We start from the raw sequence: 6,816 nt of genomic DNA on the forward strand, positions 1-6,816 counted from the left end.
TCCAGTGAATGTGTGTTTCTGTAAAGTATAAAATATGTTTTATATATATACATATATATAAGCCAAGGTGTATTGAAGTATGAGTGGGTGTATGAGTGTCTGAATGGATGATTTAGTAGGTGTGTGACTGACTATAAGTGAGTGATTAAATGTGGCTTATTGAATGCATGGGTTAGAGACTAAACTGTGTGCATATCTTCATTAGTCTGTTAGTTGGTGTGTAAACGGCTGCATGGCTTGGTGAGTAGCTACATGAGTGTCTATATGGGTTATTTATTGGTTGTCTGAGTATCTGTATGGGTGCCTGGGTGTCTTTTTGGGTGGGTGGGGTTGTGTGACTCTGTGCATAGATATGTGAGTGGTTGTTTCACTGGGTGTATAGGTTCAAGAGTACATATGGAAACAGCTGTATGGGTGGGTGAGTGTGTGTATGGGTGTGTTGGTGAGTGAATGGATGTCTCAGTGGTGCATGTGTGAGTAAATACATATGTTTTAAAGCACTATATGTGAGTGTTGGAGTATATAAATGACTATATGTGTGAGTGTGTGATTGCAAGAGTATCTGTATGGATGAGTGTGTGTTTCTATGAGTGATTGTTTAAGAGAATAAGTATGTGTTAGTATCTGTATAAATAAGTGAGGTGGTGTGTGTATGACTGTATAACCATGGAAATGGGTGTGTGATAATTTCTTTGCATGACTGACCAGATGTATGAGTAACTCTTTAGGTGAGTGGCAGTGTGTGAGTGTCTATATGGGTGTATGAGTGTATATATCAGTGGCTGTATAGATGAATGACTGTATATGACTGAATGTATGGGTTAATGGGTGGATGTGTGTGTAGATGTATGAATCACTGAGTAGGTATGTACTAACTGCTATTGGTCTGTCTATGGTTTCGATATTGGTGGTCTGTATTTTAGAGTGGGTGTATGAAAGGTTTTATTAGGGTATGAGGAGGTGAATCAGATAATCATGTGGATGATGTCATCAGTAATGTCATTTGAGATCTCATCAGTGATGTCACCAGTGATGTCACTGAGCATGTCATGAGTGATGTAATATGTGACATCATCAGCAGTGCATTGCGGGGGTGTGGGTTATAGTTAGGTCTACTAACTATAACGGCCGAATTTCAATGGTTTTGTATGAGTGAAATCTCCAACTAACTAGAACGTCTCTGAAACCTAGGTTTTTTTCAGTGAATTTCTAAGCTTTTTTAAATGCTAATTTCTAACTATGCCTACAAAGGTAGGTCACGTGAAGAAAGAGAAAGAAAAGCGCAGAGAGAAGCAAGACAAATGCAGAAAGAGGCAACAGAAGTCCAGCAAGACAAAGACAAGTGCAGGAAGAAGAAGAGATGTGCAGAAAGAACCAACAGAGGAGCAGAAAGTCCTCCTGTGCCCCTAACCTTTTGCTGATGGGTACTGGTGGTTACTGTCTCTGACTAGCCAGGCCTAGAGCCAGTGCTATGCTAAAAGACACTTAGAATACAGTGAAAACACCTACATACACTAGGGAACACTATGCGTTGGGGTATCCCTGTTGTTAGCATGACCTCCTCTGTATTTGCCATGAGTTAATGCCTGGGTCATTGCATGAGTACGTGAGTAGTGGCTGAATGATTAGAGTTCTACAAGGAGAGTGCATGGTGAATTTATAAGTGCTTGGGTTTTGGCGCAGTGATCAGATAAGCACATAGGATTGGCTGGGTGATTGGAGGACTGCATAGGTTGTACCAGGGAGATTACTGGACAGCATCAGTAGTCCTTAAGGTATTGCAGCAGTGCATGTATTAGTTAATGGGTCTTTGCATGATTACATGGGTACTGAGTGGATAATTGGAGTTCTGCAAGGAGAGTGTGTGGTGAATCTATAAGTACTTGGGTATTGGAGGAGTGTTTGGATTAGTACATGGTAGTTGCTGAGTGACTGGAGGAGTGCACAGGGAGTGAGAGTGTGATTGCGGGACTGCATGGGCACTACCTGGGGAATTGAAGGAACAAATGAGAAGTGTGTAAGTGGGTACAGGACTGTATGGATAGGGCATATGGGATTGTAACAGTGATCAGTTAGTGCCTGGATCATTGCATGAGTACATAGCTACTGACTGAAATATTAGAATACTGCAAATACAGTGCCTGGGTGAATTTATAAGTGCTTGGGTATTGGTGGAGTGTTTGGAATAGTACATGGTAGTGGCTGGGTAACTGGAGGGCTGCACGTGAAGTGACAGGGTGATTGCTGGACTGCATGGGCAGTACCAGGGGAGTTGAAGGAGCGAATAAGAAGTGTGTAGGTGGTTAAGGACTGCATGTACACAGGGATTGTAGCAGTGCATGTGTTAGTGCCTGGATCATTGCATGACTACATGGGAAGTGACTGGATGATTAGGTACTGCGAGGAGAGTACATGGTGAATTTATAAGTGCTTGGGTTTTGGCGCAGTGATTGGATAAGGACATAGGACTGGCTGGGTTTTTGGAGGAGTGCATAGGTACTACAAGGGAGATTATTGGACTGCGTAGGTAGTCCTCAATGGATTGCAGCAGTGCAGTGTTAGTGTCTGGGTCATTGCATGAGTACATGGGTAGTGACTGGATGATTAGAGTGCTGTAAGGACAGTGCATGGTGATTTTATAACTGCTTGGGTTTTGACGGAGTGATTGATAAGTACATAGTGCTGGCTGGGTGATTGGAGGAGTGCATGGGTAGTGACAGAGGGATTTCTGGAGTGCATGGGTACTACCTGGGTAATTGGAGGAGTGAATCAGTGGTGTGTAAATGGTTAGAGGTCTGCATGGGAAGTGCTTAAGGGATTGTAACAGTGCATGTGTTAGTGCCTGGGCCATTCCACGAGTACATGGGTACTAACTGGAAGATTAGAGTACTGCAAGGAGTGCATGGTGAATTTATAAGTGCTTGTGTTTTGGTGAAGTGATTGGATAAGTACATGGTGCTGGCTGGGTAATTGAAAGAGTGCATGGGTACTGACAGGGTGAAGACTGGACTGCATGGGTAGTGCTCAGGGTATTGTAGCAGTGCATGAGTTAGTGCATGGGTCATTGCCTGAGTGCATGGTTACTGACTAGAGGATTAGAGTACTGCAAGGATAGTGCATGGTGAATTTATAAGTGCTTGTGTTTTGGCAGAGTGATTGGATAAGTGCACACATGTCACATCAGTCCCGCCCCCTCCCTTCACCACTGTGAAAACGTGTGCCCTGGCAGGTTTTAAGTTGGGGGATTAATTCCCCTTGAATCCTGAGGGTCCCTGGGGACCAACTAGCCCACCAGGTAGCTCCAGTAAACGCCACAGAGGTGCGTTGCAGAGAGGTGGTCCAAGGCCATGCCCCTTTTTACACCTCTCTGCAACACAGCTCAGGGGTGTTTCATTTAGATGAAGAGCAAGAGCCTGCACATTTAAAACATTTTGGAGGGATTTGCGACCCCAGCGCGAATTCCGCCGCAACATAAAAAAATGCTTTTTGGTCCTGGGGGTCCTTGTGGAACCCCCTGAGCAGGCCCAGCAATCAATCAATCAGGACATTTGTTAAGCACGCTACATACCTGTGCGGGTCTCAAGGCGCTGGGGGGAAGGGGTGCTGCTACTGATCGAAGAGCCAGGTCTTGAGGAGTCATCTGAAGGACAGGAGGTCTTGGGTCTGCCGTAGGTTGGTGGGGAGGGTGTTCCAGGTCTTGGCGGCGAGGTGGGAGAAGGATCTGGCATTGGTGGTTGTTCTTCTGATGCGTGGCACTGTGGCGAAGGCGAGGCCGGCGGAGAGGAGCTTGCTGGTAGGGGTGTAGAATCTGAGTCGTTTGTTGAGGTACGCTGGGCCGGCATTGTGGAGGGCCTTCTGTGTGTGGACGAGGAGCTTGAAGGTTATCCTCTTGTTGACGGGGAGCCAGTGTAGGTCTCTCAGGTAAGCATGGGTGGAAAATCCGTTACGCTCGCGGATTTTGCGGATTTTCGGTAAATTCGCAATCCGCGAGATTCGCGAATTTCCCGCAAAATCCGCAAATTCGCATGCAGCGGATTTTTTTTCTTTGCGGTGTAAGCTCGCAATTGCGAACATGTAGGTGCGGCGGGCAGCAACCATCTCGCACTCGCGAAATTACAAAAATTGCAATTCCGCACAAGAAATCTACTAGCAAGCAGCATAGACCTTCTGAAAATGATTATTTTTATCAGAATAACTCCTCAGGTTGACATTTGCCTGCACTTTTTTAGATTTGAGGCCTTTTGATTTTCTTTGGATAACTTTTGGATTAGAAATCAACTTTCCCATATAAGCTTGGTGGGGCATTAAAGTTGTTGTAATGCTGCTCTGCAGAAAAACGAGTTTTGCAAAAGTGAAAGCAGGTTCAAAAGTTCAAACTCATCATTAGTAACCGTTCCCTGTAGTGCTTCCTGACAAGTGTGGTAAATATTTGATTTACCGTCCTAATTTCTATGCAGGTAAGTACTTAATCAATAATAACTCAAACGGAAAGAAAGAGGCAGAGTCCGTGGTGTTAGAGTTCTTTGGGGTTTTATTCCTTAAAAAGGAATGGTTCTAGAACTGGATATCATGTTCCTGCAACCACAGGGGTTCAGGAAGGGATAGAGCGATATTTTATTGACAATACATAGCTTATATACTTAAGTTACATTATAGAAACCAATACAGTAGGCGTAACAGCTGAGAGAAACAAGATAACAGCATTCACGTGGTAGTGATACGTAATTAGAAGGCGTGAACTAGGCGTGAACATAGAGGTGTGTGCTAGAAACGTCATAGGTAGGTGTCACAAGTGGGTGGCACAAAGCAGAATCTTGTAATGTCAGCAGAAATCTGAGGCTTGGATGCGCGCGCAGCTGTATGACGTGTGATTGACGTGAAACTGGAGGGTGCAGGGGACTTGACATTTACACTGACGGAAAGAGACAGAAGTCTGGCATGTCAGATCAACTCGTACTTCTATCATATCTGATATCTGATGTTTGGGAACCATATTATCTAAACGGAAAAGGTCTCTGGGGCAGAAGCTATTCTATACTAACTGGGAGTGCGTGTATAAGCGCCTAAGTGTCTACATGAGAATGCGAGGGGCATGGGCCTACCATGGTAACAGAGGCTATGAATTACTTGCACGGAGACAGTGAGGCCGGGCCCTTTGCTCTGCAGCTGGGAGGATGTTTACTTAAACTAGTAGGCAGGAATGCATTTTCGAGGAGCGGAACAGATAATTCGAAGGTTGAAGTCAGTCTTGGCAGGCAGCAGGCTGAGCTAAGCGCCATGAGCCGCACAGGGAGTAAGGCAGAGGTCACGGGTACAGAGACAGCCTGGGCTGAGGCTTTCGGAGTCAGGAAACAGAAAAAGGCTCGATGGCAGAATTCAGGGCCTACTTTGCCAGAGCTGAAAAACGTGTAAAGTACACCACAAAAAGACGTTGGCATAGCATACTTAGGAACGGAGCATTCAACCCATTCAGGGTGGGTCTGAAAGAGGACATGTTAACGTTGGACGCAAATGTATTTGCGTCTTCATAGCTGGCACAGGAGGGAAGTTACATGCACTTTAAGCTGGTACATGGAGACGGTGGGGTACACGGTAGGGAACATTAATTGACCATAAAATTTATATTTCCTCATTCCCTCCTTGTTCCCTACGGACCCTTCATGATATATCGATCCTCATGAATCGATCAGTCTGTTCTTGTAACATCATTTGTTCTTCTTTCTTTCTTTCACGTTTTGAGAGAAAACTGGAATGTTCAATACACGATGTGGCACACAGTCCACAAATAGCTGGCCCACACTGTAGGCACAGGCAGCAACTGAATACTATGACAAGGGCAATGCCTAGGAAGGATAGGATCTTCCATCCCCAAGCGGTTAATGTTGTCCAGAACCAACCGGACCATGTCCAGGTGCCTGGATTCTGATGTATCTGACTTGCAATTTTATGAAGACGTGTAATAGCTTGGTATACCGTTGGCGCGTTTTCTGGAATGAAAACACAGCAACTTGACCCGATGACCTTACAAGCTCCGCCTCTATCTGCCAAGATGACGTCAATAACAAGACGATTCTGAAGAACAACAACCCGCATGGCGGACTGCTCCTCTGTTAAGTTACCTAGGGCGGAGGCAGTTTCATTCACTACTGCTTCAAGTGTTCTAGTTAATCTGCGTATTAGTTTACTATTTTGGACGGGGCCTGTGAAGAAAAAGAATCCTTTATTGAAATCTGTGTACTGCTCCCATGCCGTTTCAGTGTAGTCGACAATCGGGAGATCTCTTCGGAGCCTATTCTTTACTAGATTTGTATTTCTGTGATAATCAGGAGGGGCTAGAAAAACAGGTGGCAGAAGGAATGCAATGTAACAGGTACCATCCCAATCTGGAGGTAAGCGTACGTATGCGGTATGACCACAAACAAAGTAGGAATGACGGGTAGCTCTAAAGGAAGATTTACCTTGATCACTGAATTCGACCACAGTAGTACATTTACTATGACCTAAGTGTACTGAACCTTTCTTACTGACACATAAATCACCAGTGACTGGTAATACTGACATAGCAGGGAGAACTGGTGCAGCTTCGGATTCAACAGTAAGAATCATAAGGTTAATTGTATAATTACCTAATCCATATACTTCGTTTTCTAGATCAGTTCCTATTCTAATGGGAAGTCCCTTCTTGTCGGGGTAACAGGCATTAAGCAGAACTAAGTTCAAGTTTCCCCAAACCCAGCTCCCTTTGAAAACAGCGACATCAGGATCTAAGGAATTAATTATTCTAAACCATGCACCACAGGAGCCATTGTGAGTGAA

This window comes from Lissotriton vulgaris, chromosome 2_1 (assembly GCF_964263255.1).
Source record: "Lissotriton vulgaris chromosome 2_1, aLisVul1.2, whole genome shotgun sequence".
Classification (NCBI taxonomy): domain Eukaryota; kingdom Metazoa; phylum Chordata; class Amphibia; order Caudata; family Salamandridae; genus Lissotriton; species Lissotriton vulgaris.